General features: G+C 35.6%; 1 pseudogene; it reads right to left on the minus strand.

The window, feature by feature from the left end:
- Positions 1–8,461: 8,461 nt before the first annotated feature.
- On the minus strand, positions 8,462–8,855 carry LOC118528446 (large ribosomal subunit protein eL31 pseudogene; annotated as a pseudogene).
- Positions 8,856–13,249: the final 4,394 nt, after the last annotated feature.

The following is a 13,249-nucleotide window of genomic DNA, read 5'->3' on the forward strand; positions in this document are numbered from 1 at the left end:
TTCTTTGACTTTAATTGGAATATGCTTCCTAACTACTCTTCCACCAAACTAACCATAACCTTTTTGGTAAAAAATGCATGTTTCAAAATAAAAATAAGCCTTAAAGTAAAACTTAAGGAAGTGAATTCATTAACTACATATTATCACCAAGTTTATATCTATTGCAGCAGCAAAGAAAGTAGAAAGTGCAATTGTTACAGGAGAAAATGCAACTGAAAACTTATCTGAGATCTTGTTCAAACCAGCAAGATCACTCTTAAAAAGAAATACAAACCTATAAACTTCTATCCACACTTATAAAACAAGCCTACCTCAGTCAGATGCCAGGTGATGTTTTACAGAGTAACAGAGATGGATACAAAACAGTCAAGGTTTTATTTTTTTTTTTTTCCCCGTAAGATTTTCTTTATTTGAGAGAGAGTGTGTGTGTACATGAGCAGAGGTGGGGATAGGGGCAGAAGGAGAGGGAGAAGCAGACTCCCCACTGAATGATGAAGCTGGGATCAGTCCCAGGACCCTGAGATCATGACCTGAGCTGAAGTCAGATGTTTAACTGAGTCACCCAGGCACCCCCAAAACAGTCAAGGTTCATGTGCCTTTTGCACTTAGCATTCTTTACCTTAGTTACCCACTCTATCCCTTTCCTTGACAGTACAATTCAGTATAACTGGTTTCAACCTTGACTAACTCCAAATGGGTAAAAATATAAAACCTGATATATTCAATAACATACACAGTAGAGTTCTGTGAGTTGGGGCAATTAACTATTCCCACTTTTGTAACTGAACTATTAGAGGAATCTCTAGGATAGAACTTACGTTTTCCATCTTTAATTAAAATATTTATTCTCTAGGAATCGAGGCAAGAGAGACTAAGGATTAATAAATTACTATATTATTTAGAAGAAAAAAAAATTCCTCCTTTCCTTTCCAAAAATATGCTTCCTACCTACTACACCTATGGAGAGCACGAATTGTAATTCCTCTTTCTCTTGTCTCTTTAGGTTACTTGAAAATGATTGATTATTCTACTTGGTTCCCCTGTTCCAAATTAAAGCTCAGCTTGAAAGGATTAATTAAATATACCAACCACATTATCTCCATGTAATAGACATTTGTCATTCTTTTTGGCTGCCTGTCATGACTGAATATTTTTTCATATATTTGAGAATTCTTCCAAAGAAAAATATAAAAATTTGCCTTTCCTTACAGAGCACATAGATTTGGCCTAGGTTCCACAAATCAGAATCAATGTGTGCAGTTTTAATCCGAAAATTGGTCATGTGGAGAAGTAAGTGCAACACATAGAATTCATGATTACGTCCTGAGTGGCTGCAACGGTGCTCCATTTTCGAGGGCAGTTCGGCAGAAGTTCCAGCAATGGCGCCCAGTGGCGGCAGGCACAGGGCAAGCTGTGGCGTCTGTGCCCGGGACTGGCTGGGGTCAGTATGTTGCCACTGAAACAGTCTTGTGGTATCATTTTCTTGAAGCTGCTGACTATCAGTCATTAAAGGTTAGTATTCAAGCATTCCTTAAGATTCTGTGAGTTTCTTGGGGAAACCTCCGGGTTGCTGGAGGGGAGGGAGGGTGGGGAGATGGGGTAACTGGGTGATGGGCATTAGGGAGGGCAGGGGATGGGATGAGCACTGGGTGTTACATGCAACTGATGATCACTGAACTCTACATCTGAAAGTAATGATGTACTATATGTTGGCTAATTGAATTTAAATTTAAAAAAGATTCTATGAGCTTCTAATAGCAATTGATAAATTCATATCCTCTTGAAACTATTTAAAGGATATTTTTGTTCTTTGAAAACAAAAACCCGGATTCATATACTTCAATACAAAATTTAAAGCATATGAAATGATTCATTGCTTCGGGTTATTTGAAATAAGTGTTAGAGAACTTACATTTATGAGAACAGAGAACAGAAACAATTTGAAAGCAGAGTACCCCTGCCCACAGATATAGGAGATGAATAATATTTTTCCTGTTGTTCTGTGAGAGAAAATATTTTTCTCATAATTCTACACTTTATGGCACTTTCATTTTATACCCTGGAATTTATTATAGTTCATGTATGCAAGGAAAAAAAATGATCTCCATTGGAAATGTGGTTAATGTACAATTTTAGGTTGTGGCTTATTGTCAAAAGATGTCACCTTGGGGTGCCTGGGTGGCTCAGTCATCAAGCGTCTGCCTTCGGCTCAGGTCATGATCCCAGAGGCCTGGGATCGAGCCCCGCATTGGGCTCCCTGCTCAGCCGGGTGCCTGCTTCTCCCTTTCCCACTCCCCATGCTTGTGTTCCCTCTCTAGCTGTGTCTCTCTGTCAAATAAATAAATAAAATCTTAAAAAATAAAAAAGATGTCACTTTGCTCTATACTAGCACACCGTTAATCTTTGGGAGAAATATCTGAGATGCTGATGACTCTCTAATTTTTGGCTTATCAAGATTTTCTGTAACTTTCCAAGTGGGCTGTGAGCTTTTGCTTATATGGTTGTTTTGTTTGTGTTTGTTTTTCATTTTTTGTTTGTTTTCTAAAAATATAATGATATGGTCAGCTTATTTTGTAAAGACTTTTGAAAGAAAACAATATAGGGACAATACCCTGAGCCATTGTTAACTATATATATATATATATATATATATATATATATACACACACACATATATATATATATAAAACTGTATATATATAATAGCATATAGGAAGTATCTTGTTTCAGCAGAAAAAAAATTGTTAGAAAAGTTGACAGAATAAGATTTCTGCTATGAAAGGAGATTTAAGATCACCTTCACACCATGGTTTAAAGAGCAATGTTGATTCCAGGTAGAGAATACAAATAACAGAGAGCACAGACATCTTGGTCTTGAGTTAGAAGAGAGATGCAATGTTAAGCAGGAATCCAAGTGATTAACAAGCCAATTTTAATACTTCTTGGGGACCAGCAATTAGAATCTCTAAAATGGGAAGCAGACAACCTAGAGCAGATGGTATGGGTAAAGAGTGAGGTGGGACATGACCAGAGGATCTTGACCAGGAATTCAGTGTGTGGACTACAAGCGCTCAGTCTACCATGGTCAATACCAATTCTGGCAGGGTACCTGAAGATGGAGATTAGAAGCTAGTATGTTTATCTTGTACAAATTTTCCCTATATTCACGTGTAAGTTGTTTATAGCTATTTATCTATCTGTGAAACGAAAATCCTCCCTCTCTATTTTAAACATGACACTTTGCCTCGATTAAACAATTAGAATAAGTATCTCTCACCTGAGGCTGCTTCCCTTCTGTGAAACAGAAGATATGTAAAATCTCAGTACATTATTATCCTTCATGCATCCAAATAGTTTTATTGGAATATGGAATACAAAGCCAATTTGATAATTGTAAAATTAAAGAGCATAAGAAAGACATAAAGTCAAGTGTCCTATCATAAAGAATTCCATTTCATATGCAGTTATTACATTACTGCTGTAGGCTGAATTTTGTCCCCCCAGTTTCCTGTGTTGAAGCTCTAAACCCCAATACCTCAAAATGTGACTTAGTTAGATATAGAGAATTTAAAGAGGTGATTAAGTTAAAAGGAAGCCTTTCAGGTAGGTCTTAATTCAATCTAACGTGTGTCCTTATAAGAAAAGGAAATTTAGATATACAGAGAGACACCAGGGATAAGTTTTATCCACAGAAAGGAGAGATCATGTGAGGACACAGTGGGAAAGCAGTCATCTGCAAACCAAGGAGTGAGGCCTTAGAGAAAATCAAATCTGCTGATACCTTGATCTTGGAGTTCTAGCTTCCAGAACTGTGAGAAAAATAAATTTCAGTTGTTTGCCACTCAGTCTGTGGTATTTTGTTATGGCAGCCCTAGCAAACCACCATTGGGTATATGTTGGTGATGCACATTAAAGCAATCTATGAATAGTACACAGCATTCAATGAATATGACTCACTTCAGCCTATCATTGTCCATCTCTAACATCTGCTAACAATTGGTACATACTAATTTTCTATAAACCTTGAAGTTTTGCATGAATGCAAAAAGCCATATCAAAAGGAAGAGCTAAAATATAAATACATTTTGTATATGCCCATGTTGAAATGTCTACTATCTAGTTTTCTAATTAAGGGCACATTAACTATACATTCTCCTTGAATGTCTGCCCACAGCAAGGTGTCTTTGCAGGATTTCTCTGTGTGTTTGTACATTGAGAATTAAATTTAAAAAGGATATTGCTTATACTATCACAATCTCTAACATCATAGACTATGTTCTCAGCTATGAAATATCCTTTATGACTGAAGAGTCTTTACTTTGGACAGTGTGCAGTAGAACAACTGAATGTTAAAACAACTCCATTTGATGCTTACTGAAGGGTTTCTCTTATAATTTCCACTTACTGACATTATTTACCAACTCCCATCTCAGAAAATACCTATAGAGAAGTGATGGCAAGCTTATAAGTAGGACTATATCTTTGCCTGCTTCACAAAAAAGAAAGAGATTAGCAGTCCTAGATATAGTGGATCTACTGAAAAATTTTGGTGGCCGTGCTCATCAGTTTTGAGAAAAATGGTTTAATGAAGACTGGTATGGTGACAGCTTTTCCCAATCCTCACTCTACCCAGACATTGAACATGCAGTTCTACTTTCAGGAAATTTCCCTAATGTATTGTATTCTGAATTCCAAAATGTTTGTGAGCCTTAATTTAGCACTCCCTATAGCCCAGAGCATAACACATAGTCTTCAGTGTGTGTGTTTGTATAGGTATATGTATATATGTGTATATATGTACATATTAATGTATGATAAAATGTTTTGAAAAATTGTGCATCATCTGAATGATCACTTAAATATTTATGTATTATAATATGAGCAACTCAATCAATTGTCTATAGCTTAGTTTAGGTCTGGATACTGAATAAAACTATGATCAAGTGAATCAAATGGTTCATTATGGGCTCAATCATGCTGCAAAAGTGAATTGTAAAACTGAATTCTCATTTGGATATATTACCCAAATTTATTACTGACAAATTGCTTACCATAACTTAATTCACTGACAGCAATATATTATTTCATTTTCACATTAAAATGTGAGATGAAAATACTGAAACTGTAATTCTAATTGTATTACCAGGTACCTATATTAAATTGAGAATTAATCGTGCATTTTAAACAGAAGATACTCCATACAAATTTTACATACCATTTGAATGATAGGCTCATGTAAGTAGCCTATTTATGAATTTTTGTGAACTTCTAATGCAATGCAGGGAGTCCCCCATACTACTCTTCACATACTTTAGCCCTCTAATTTGGGGACGGTGAGGAAAAATTCTTACCACTGCTAGTGACAGCTTCAGCTGGAATTTTATCTCTCTCTCAATACCCTGATTATACTTGTGGGAATCTTTGAAGACATTCTTCCTGTTCTCGGACACATTTTTTTAAGGTAAATTCCGAAATTCAACCAAATGTTTTACTTTTGTTTGACTCTTCAGAGTTTTTCAGAAAACTGGGGAAAGAAAAATGCAAAAAAAAAAAAGTGTCTATGGATTGTTATATGATTTGATGACTATGACAATGTGTTTTATTTAATATTTCCTGAATGCTGAAACTTAAAGCTTAATACATCTGTTCATTTACTCAAGAAATACATGGAATGCCTTATCTTTTCTTGGTAATAAGCTACTGTATGTTTTATGTAAAGATTAATGTGACCTAGTCCCTAATTACATTGAACTTATAATAGACTATGGATGTATAGTTATTTGACTCCAAAATAATTATTGAGTACCTATTCAGAAACAAATACTCTTCTATGTTTTATGGTGTTATTGAATGTAGTAAAAGCTACAAAATAAATGTTCTCAGATAGGTAGGGGCCTCCTCGGTAGAGAAGATGTACACATATACTATTAGGATTCCAGACAATAGATAATTAAGTAACAAATTCAGTGGTAGAGACTCTAGCTGTGGGCTCTAGGACATGAGTACTGAACAAATACATTTTGTTGGATTAATTAATGAATGCTGTCAGGTTTCCTACACCTCAATGTTGGCTTAAATCCCCAAATTGATTTCTAAAGATTCTCTTAAATATGAAAAGGAAGCTAGGATTGGTAAAGAAGAATTTGAATATAAATTGTATAGTGAACCCTCTCCTATGCATTCCCATAAGGTAATGAGGTGTCTTCCTTAAGTTTTTCCCTATATATCAGCATTCTTTAATGATGCTCCCATACAATCCCAACTTCCATAACCAAATAAGGCACAATCCACTAACAAGATTTCATACACAGGTTAATAAAGTTCCTAGACTTGCTCCTGCTAAGGAAGAAAAATAAAATGAAGAGGAGGAGGAGGAACAAAAACAGAAGAGAAGGAAAATAAAAGAAGAGAGAAGGAAATTGTGGTGAAGGAGAGGAAATTGAAAGAAAAGGAAATGAGAAGAAATCAGAGAAAAAGAAGAAGGAAAAGGAGGGAAAAATAACTTTAATTTGTATAGATATTAACTACTATACTAATTTGTCCTGTGTCTTAGAATCCTATGCTTGTTTTCTGGTTTACCAGATTAAATCTGTATCATTTTCCAGCTACTCATTGGGTGAAGATAGGATCCAAACTGCTTTTCATGATCTATGTCCTTAATGATCTAGATTCTACAACCTCTCTAATTTCTTCATAGATCACTATTCTCCTTGATTGTTGTGTAGTAGCCACTAAATTCATTCAGTTATTTGCTTCCATCATTTTTTCTATTCCTTCCCATTCTTTTTTTGGGGGGGGGGCACAGAGGGAGAGAGAGAGAGAATCTTAAGTTAGATTTCATGCCAGTGCAGAACCCAACACAGGGCTCCATCTCACAACCCTGAGATCATGACCTAAGCTGAAATCAAGAGTGAGAGGCTTAACTGACTGAGCCATCCAGGCACCCCTCTATTCCTTCACATTCTTGATTATATTTGATCTTTTGACATTTTCCCCACTGATTCTTTGAATAGCTGATACCATGTATGCCACATTCCTGATAGGCTCTCAGTGTCATTATTATATAAAGCAGCTCTTCATCTGTCCATTGTGGTACTATGTTTGTATTATCTATTATATTTTATAAATTAATTTTGTTTGTTTCTTTACCTTTATTTAGATTCTATTCCTGCAATACCAAAAATGAAGCAGGAACAATGTATATATTACTGATCATCAACTACCTAATGCTGTGGATATGTACTGCTTATAAAGTAAGCGCTCAAGGGAACAGTTTTTAAATAATGGAAATGGTGGATACATTAATTATATAAATTTTAAGAAGTGTATCTGCTTTTTTTTTCTTACACTCCTATGGTTCCAATCCTCCTATTATCTTGATAGCTCTCTGAGATTTCCAAATTTTTATTTATCTGGAATTATGCTCTCTGGCCACACTTTCATTCCAGGATTTGTTTTGATTCTTTTGGTCATTTTGGTCTCATTTCACCATAAAATTTAAAGTATGGTTGTACTTTAACAACCTTTATTATTAGTTCATGTTCTGGTAACATAGCAGGCCTTTTCTAGTTACCTGAATAACAACCAATTCCTTCTTTCCTGTTGGTAGAATTAGAGTTTGTTCACTAATATAACTTAAGAGTAAAAATCTAATAGTCAAATTTCATAGCTCCATTCTTCTTAGCAGTGACTGACAATAAAAAGAGATATGTAAAAAGAAACACTCTCTTCTACAGGACTTTTGGTGCATAGTATTGCATATGTCATTGTTTTATTAATTTTTTTGAGACAGAGAGAATGAGCAAGCATGAGTGAGGGGAGGGGCAGAGGGACAAGCAGATTCTCTGCCGAGCAGGGACCGGGATGCAGGGCTGGATCCCAAGACCCTGAGATTATGATCTGAGCCCAAGGCAGACGCTTAACTGACTGAGCCACCTAGGTGCCCTATCATTGCTTTTTCTATAATGTTCTACCTATAATATCAAGCCAGTGTAGGAAGAAGAGCCTCAAGAATGGCCAACAGCCAGATTGGGAAATTGGAGCTCTTATGTACTGTGCTCTGAGACCCCTCTCCTGTTCTGTTACTTATAGCCAAAAGCCTCTTAAAGAGACAGATGATAGACAACAACAAAACAAAATAATACTATCTTATATTAAAATATATATACCTCCTCATTACTTATGCTTAAACATAGCATAATGAATATTCTTGAGTCCTTTCTACTTGATACCTTCAGATGCTTTTGTTGGGTAATAGTTCTTTTTATACTAATTATAAATGTCTTCTGATAGCAAAGTGTGTTTGTTTATTTTTTCTGACCTCAATTTGATTTCTTCACCTCAGTTGAACATCCTTTCGATTTGTTGGCTTTAAATATATACACACAAGTTTATAATTAGTAGCAGTTGATTTATAAGTTTCTCCTATGGTTTATTTTGTTTGTTTGTTTGTTTTATACCTTTATTTGACAATCAGCAAATAGTTATCATCCACATTAACTGTCTGTAGATTTTTGAAAGGGGTGACAGGTACATAGGTAACCAACGTGTAGAGCTTGTTTGGTGATCTTCATCCTCATTATGTTTTCTGGACAACCACACATGGATACAATATGGAACATTCCTTATTCCTTTGGCCCAGACAGTTTTGTTGAGCCTGGTGTCAATGTGCACATCTGAGTTCTCATCTCCTTCATGGCAAATTTCCGGGTCTCTTTGAGGGCCCAAGAGGCACACTTCTTGAAACCCATTCCATGGATGTGCTTGTGAATGTTGATGGTGTATTCTCTGGTCACTACTTCGTTGATGGCGGAATGGCCCTTCTTCTTCTCGCCACCCTTCTTTGCAGGAGCCATTCTGCTGAATCCTGGTTGGAAAGGTCTCCTACGGTTCAAAATAGCAGTGCTTGTACATTTCATTTTCATGACTCCTAAGAGGTTTCTTTTGCTTATTTTTTCATTTATGGCAATATTTTAAATGACTGACTTTCCCAGAAATCTAATCCTATGATAGAAACTTTGTATTTAGTATGCAATATAAGATGCAGATGGAGCTTACCAAGTACTAAGGAAGAATATAGGCTAATTCAAAGATTTTTTTAAAATATTTTATTTATTTATTTTACAGAGAAAGACACAGTGAGAGAAGGACCACAAGCAAGGGGAGTGGGAGAGGGAGAAGCAGGCTTCCTGCCAAGGAGGGAGCCAGATGTGGGGTTTGATCCCAGGATCCTGGGATCATGACCTGAGCTGAAGGCAGATGCTTAATGACTGAGCCACTCAGGTACCCCTAATTCAAAGATTTTTAGAATATCTTTGGTCAATGTTCTAAATATCTCTAGGCATTCAGGCTCCTATTAATATTCCCCATTCTTATGGTAGTCCTTGTAAACTTCAGCTACTCAGACTTCCATTTCGGTAATCATATGACTTGAATCCATTTGTTTAGCATCCTCTTAATGATTCATAGAAAATAGTCTTTGTTCATAAGCAAATAATAAATATATGTACACCAAGCACATGCATCATCTTTTTAGTTACTAAATGAATCCAAAAATTTCTTTAGATTCCTCCTTTTTAACAAATTTTTATTTATTTATTTATTTAATTTTTTAAAAGATTTTATTTATTTATTTGACAGAGAGAGAGACAGCAAGAGAGGGAACACAAGCAGGAAGCAGGGGGAGTAGGAGAGGGAGACGCAGGCTCCCTGCTCAGCAGAGAGCCCCACATGGGGCTCGATCCCAGGACCCTGAGATCATGACCCGAGCTAAAGGCAGATGCTTAACGACTGAGCCACCCAGGCTCCCCTTAACAAATTTTTATTATTAAATATCTGTTCTGTATTTGTACTGCAGTAAAATCTTTTGTCCATTTTTTAGTATCTCACACTTCATTGATAATTACCATCCTCATTGTTTGACCTAATGATGTCACATTACTTCTGAAGTTATACTAAAATATTTATTGCAAATAGAAAATAAAAACATTTCCATTTTTAGCAGCCACTTTAAGTAGAGTAGGTAAGGGTCTCTTTGCTATTAATCACATTTACTTAAAGGCATGAACAAAGTGATGAATTAGAAAAACAGGGTAAACCCATATAAACTCCAGTGTTGTCTTTATAACCTAGTGTTGTCTCTTGTGGTCATAGCTCTGACCACCACTTGAAATATAAACACATGCACCCATAGAGGTAAATCTCTCTGGAGTTGTCTATCTAATTAGTCTTAAATTATCTTCCAAGGCTTATTCTTTTAGCTAAAATTCCAAATTTCAGTAGAGTTTGTTCACAGAGCCCTAACTGGGCAAAAACATAAAAGTTTTTCTCTACTGCTCCACAACATGTTACAATCTTCTACTGTAACTGCAGATTTTTTTAAAGTTCTCTCCCTATGTTGTCAATTTTTGATTCAGGTGAGCTTCTATTATTAGATGCATATACATTTTCAATTGTTAAGTCTTCCTGATATATATTTTCCGTATATCACTCTATGTCCCTCTTTATCTCTTCTCTGATGAGTTTTTTTTTTGGAAGCCTTGTTTATCTGTATTTTACAAGTCATTCCAGACTTATGTTTTCTGTTTGCATTCTGTATCTTTTTCTATTCCTTTACTTTTGATTCATCATTGTCTTATATTTAAGTTGTGTCTTTTTCTATATAGTAATTCCTATTCAATCTGTGCTGTAGTATGAATGTTGGATTTTACCTTGGACATTTTGAATGTTATGTTGCTTTTTAACTGGAGTAGTTCGACAATTACTATTTAGTAATATGTTAATTACTGACATGGTTGAATTTAGGTCTACTAAATTCAATTATTTATCATTTGTTTTCTGATTGTTCTCTCTTATTTTATTTCTCAGTTCCATCTTTTCTGACATCTTCTGGTTTATTTGAATAATGTTAAATTACATATTGGTTTATGGCCTCTAGTTACTCCAGGCATTACAATATACATATCAAACTTTCCCAGTCTGCTTCTTATGCTATTGCTATTAAAATATGAAAGGTTTGCAACCATGTAGATTCTTCCCTCCTCCCTACGACTTCTATGTATAGTTATGCTATTTGTTACATATGCATACATTGTATACCTCACCTCAAGATTTTATATGTGTGTATATGTATCACTTAAATAGAAAAATATCAGCTGTTTAGTATTTCTCTAGTTATGGTCTCTAATTCCTATTGATCCATGTTTCTCTCTGGTATTATCTCCTTGTAGGCCAAAGAACTTCCTTTAGAAGTACTTGGAGAGCAGGTCTTCTGTTTGTGAAATCTTTCAGTTTTTATCATCATTTGAAAATATCTTTATTTTTCCTTCATCCTGAAAGATATTTTCTCAGGATATAGCATTTTAGGTGGAAAGCTGTTTTCCATCAAAATTTTAAAGATGTTGTGTTACTATCAGTGGTCTCCATATATTTGATGCGCGATCTGAAGTGATTTGAATCGTCCTGTATATAATGTGTTATTTTCACTAGACGACTTTTTCTCAAGTTTTGAAACTCAGCAGTTTTATTTGTGCTATGTCTGTATGTGTGTGTATGTATGCATGTGTATTTCTTGTTTTTGTTTCTGAAGTTCCTCCACTTTGGAGTTCACTGAATTTCTTGAATCTCTAAGTGTACGTTTCTCAACCAAATTTGTAAATTTTGGTCATTATTGCTTCTATTTTTTTTCTGTTCTAATAACTTTCTCTTCTCTTTCTGATACTTCATTAGCATTAATGGTAGTTCTTTTGATGTTATCACTAGGTCTTTGAGGCTTTATTCACTTTTTTTTTTAACTGTTCTCTTTCCCCTTTTCAGACTGAATACATTCTATTGATCTATGTTCAAGTTCAGTAATTCTTTTCACTTTCATCTCCATTCTGTTTTTCAGTCCAACAAGTGACTTTTTAAAACTTTTACATATTTATTTTTTATTCTAACATTTCCATTTCCTTCTTCTTTTTTTTTTTTAATTTTATTTATTTATTTGACAGAGAGAGTGAGAGAGCCAGGGAGCACAAGCGGGGTGGGGGGAGAAGGCAGAAGGAGAGGGAGAAGCAGACTCCCTACTGAACAGGGAGCGGGATTACAAGGCTCAATTCCAGGACACTGGGATCATGCCCTGAGCCGAAGGCAGACGCTTAACTGACTGAGTCACCCAGGTGCCCCTACATTTTCTTCTTATTTATAGTTTCTATTTCTATTCTGAGAACTTCTTTTATTAATTTAGTGAAGAATATTTATAATAGCCACTTTAAATTTTGTCTGATAATTACACTGTCTAGATTTACTCAGGTTCAGCAACTGATTGTGTTTCCCTTAAGTGTTGGTCAGATATCTGTAGCTCTTTGTGTGTTGGGTATTTTGGATGATACCCTGTAAGTTTTGTTTTGATGTTGTGTTGGGCAGAGCCTCTCCTCAGGAAAATTTAGGTTTTTGTTTTGTTTTGTTGTTTGTTTTATTGGGCAATCATCTGTGTTAGTTTCAGGAAATAAGCACTGGCAATACAATTTCTAGTTCATTTTTCAAAGCTTATGCTTCTTTGGATTTGTCCCATGCACACACCAGTCAGAGATTAATCTGAGACCTGGGCCATGGTTAAATGTGTAGTTCTCAAAGACTTTGTTATGTTGCTTGCCTTTTTGTTGTTGTTGTTCTGTGTATAAGCCCATGAGTGAACTCAAACTTGTTCTTATTCATACATGGAATTAGGGTACCCACTTTCTCTGTTTCCTCTCCAGGAGTCTCTCTACAGTCTTCAGCTTAAACAAGCCCCATTTACTATTTATTTTCTTCAGAAAAATGAGGTTTCTGACTATTGTGGGCTGAACTGTTTCTTTCCACAAAAATATGTTAAAGTCCTAACCCAAGGTACTTGTTAATTGATCTTATTTGGAAATAGGGTCCTTGTAGATGTAATAAATATCTGTTAGATGATTTCCTATTGGAGTCAGGTGGGCTCTTAATCCAATATGACTGGAGGGGCACCTGGGTGGCCCAGTCGGTTAAGCGTCTGCCTTCGGCTCAGGTAATGATCCCAGGGTCCTGGGATCAAACCCTGCATCGGGCTCCCTGCTCAGCAGGGAGTCTGCTTTTCCCTCTGCCCCTCTGCCCTTCTTCCCTGCTCATGCTTCCCCTCATTTCTCTCTCCCAAATAAATAAATAAAATCTTTTAAAAAAATTCAATATGACTGGAATCTTTTTTTTTAAAATCTTTATAAGAAGAGAAGACACACAGAGACATACACAGAGA

This window comes from Halichoerus grypus, chromosome 1 (genome assembly GCF_964656455.1).
Source record: "Halichoerus grypus chromosome 1, mHalGry1.hap1.1, whole genome shotgun sequence".
Lineage (NCBI taxonomy): Eukaryota > Metazoa > Chordata > Mammalia > Carnivora > Phocidae > Halichoerus > Halichoerus grypus.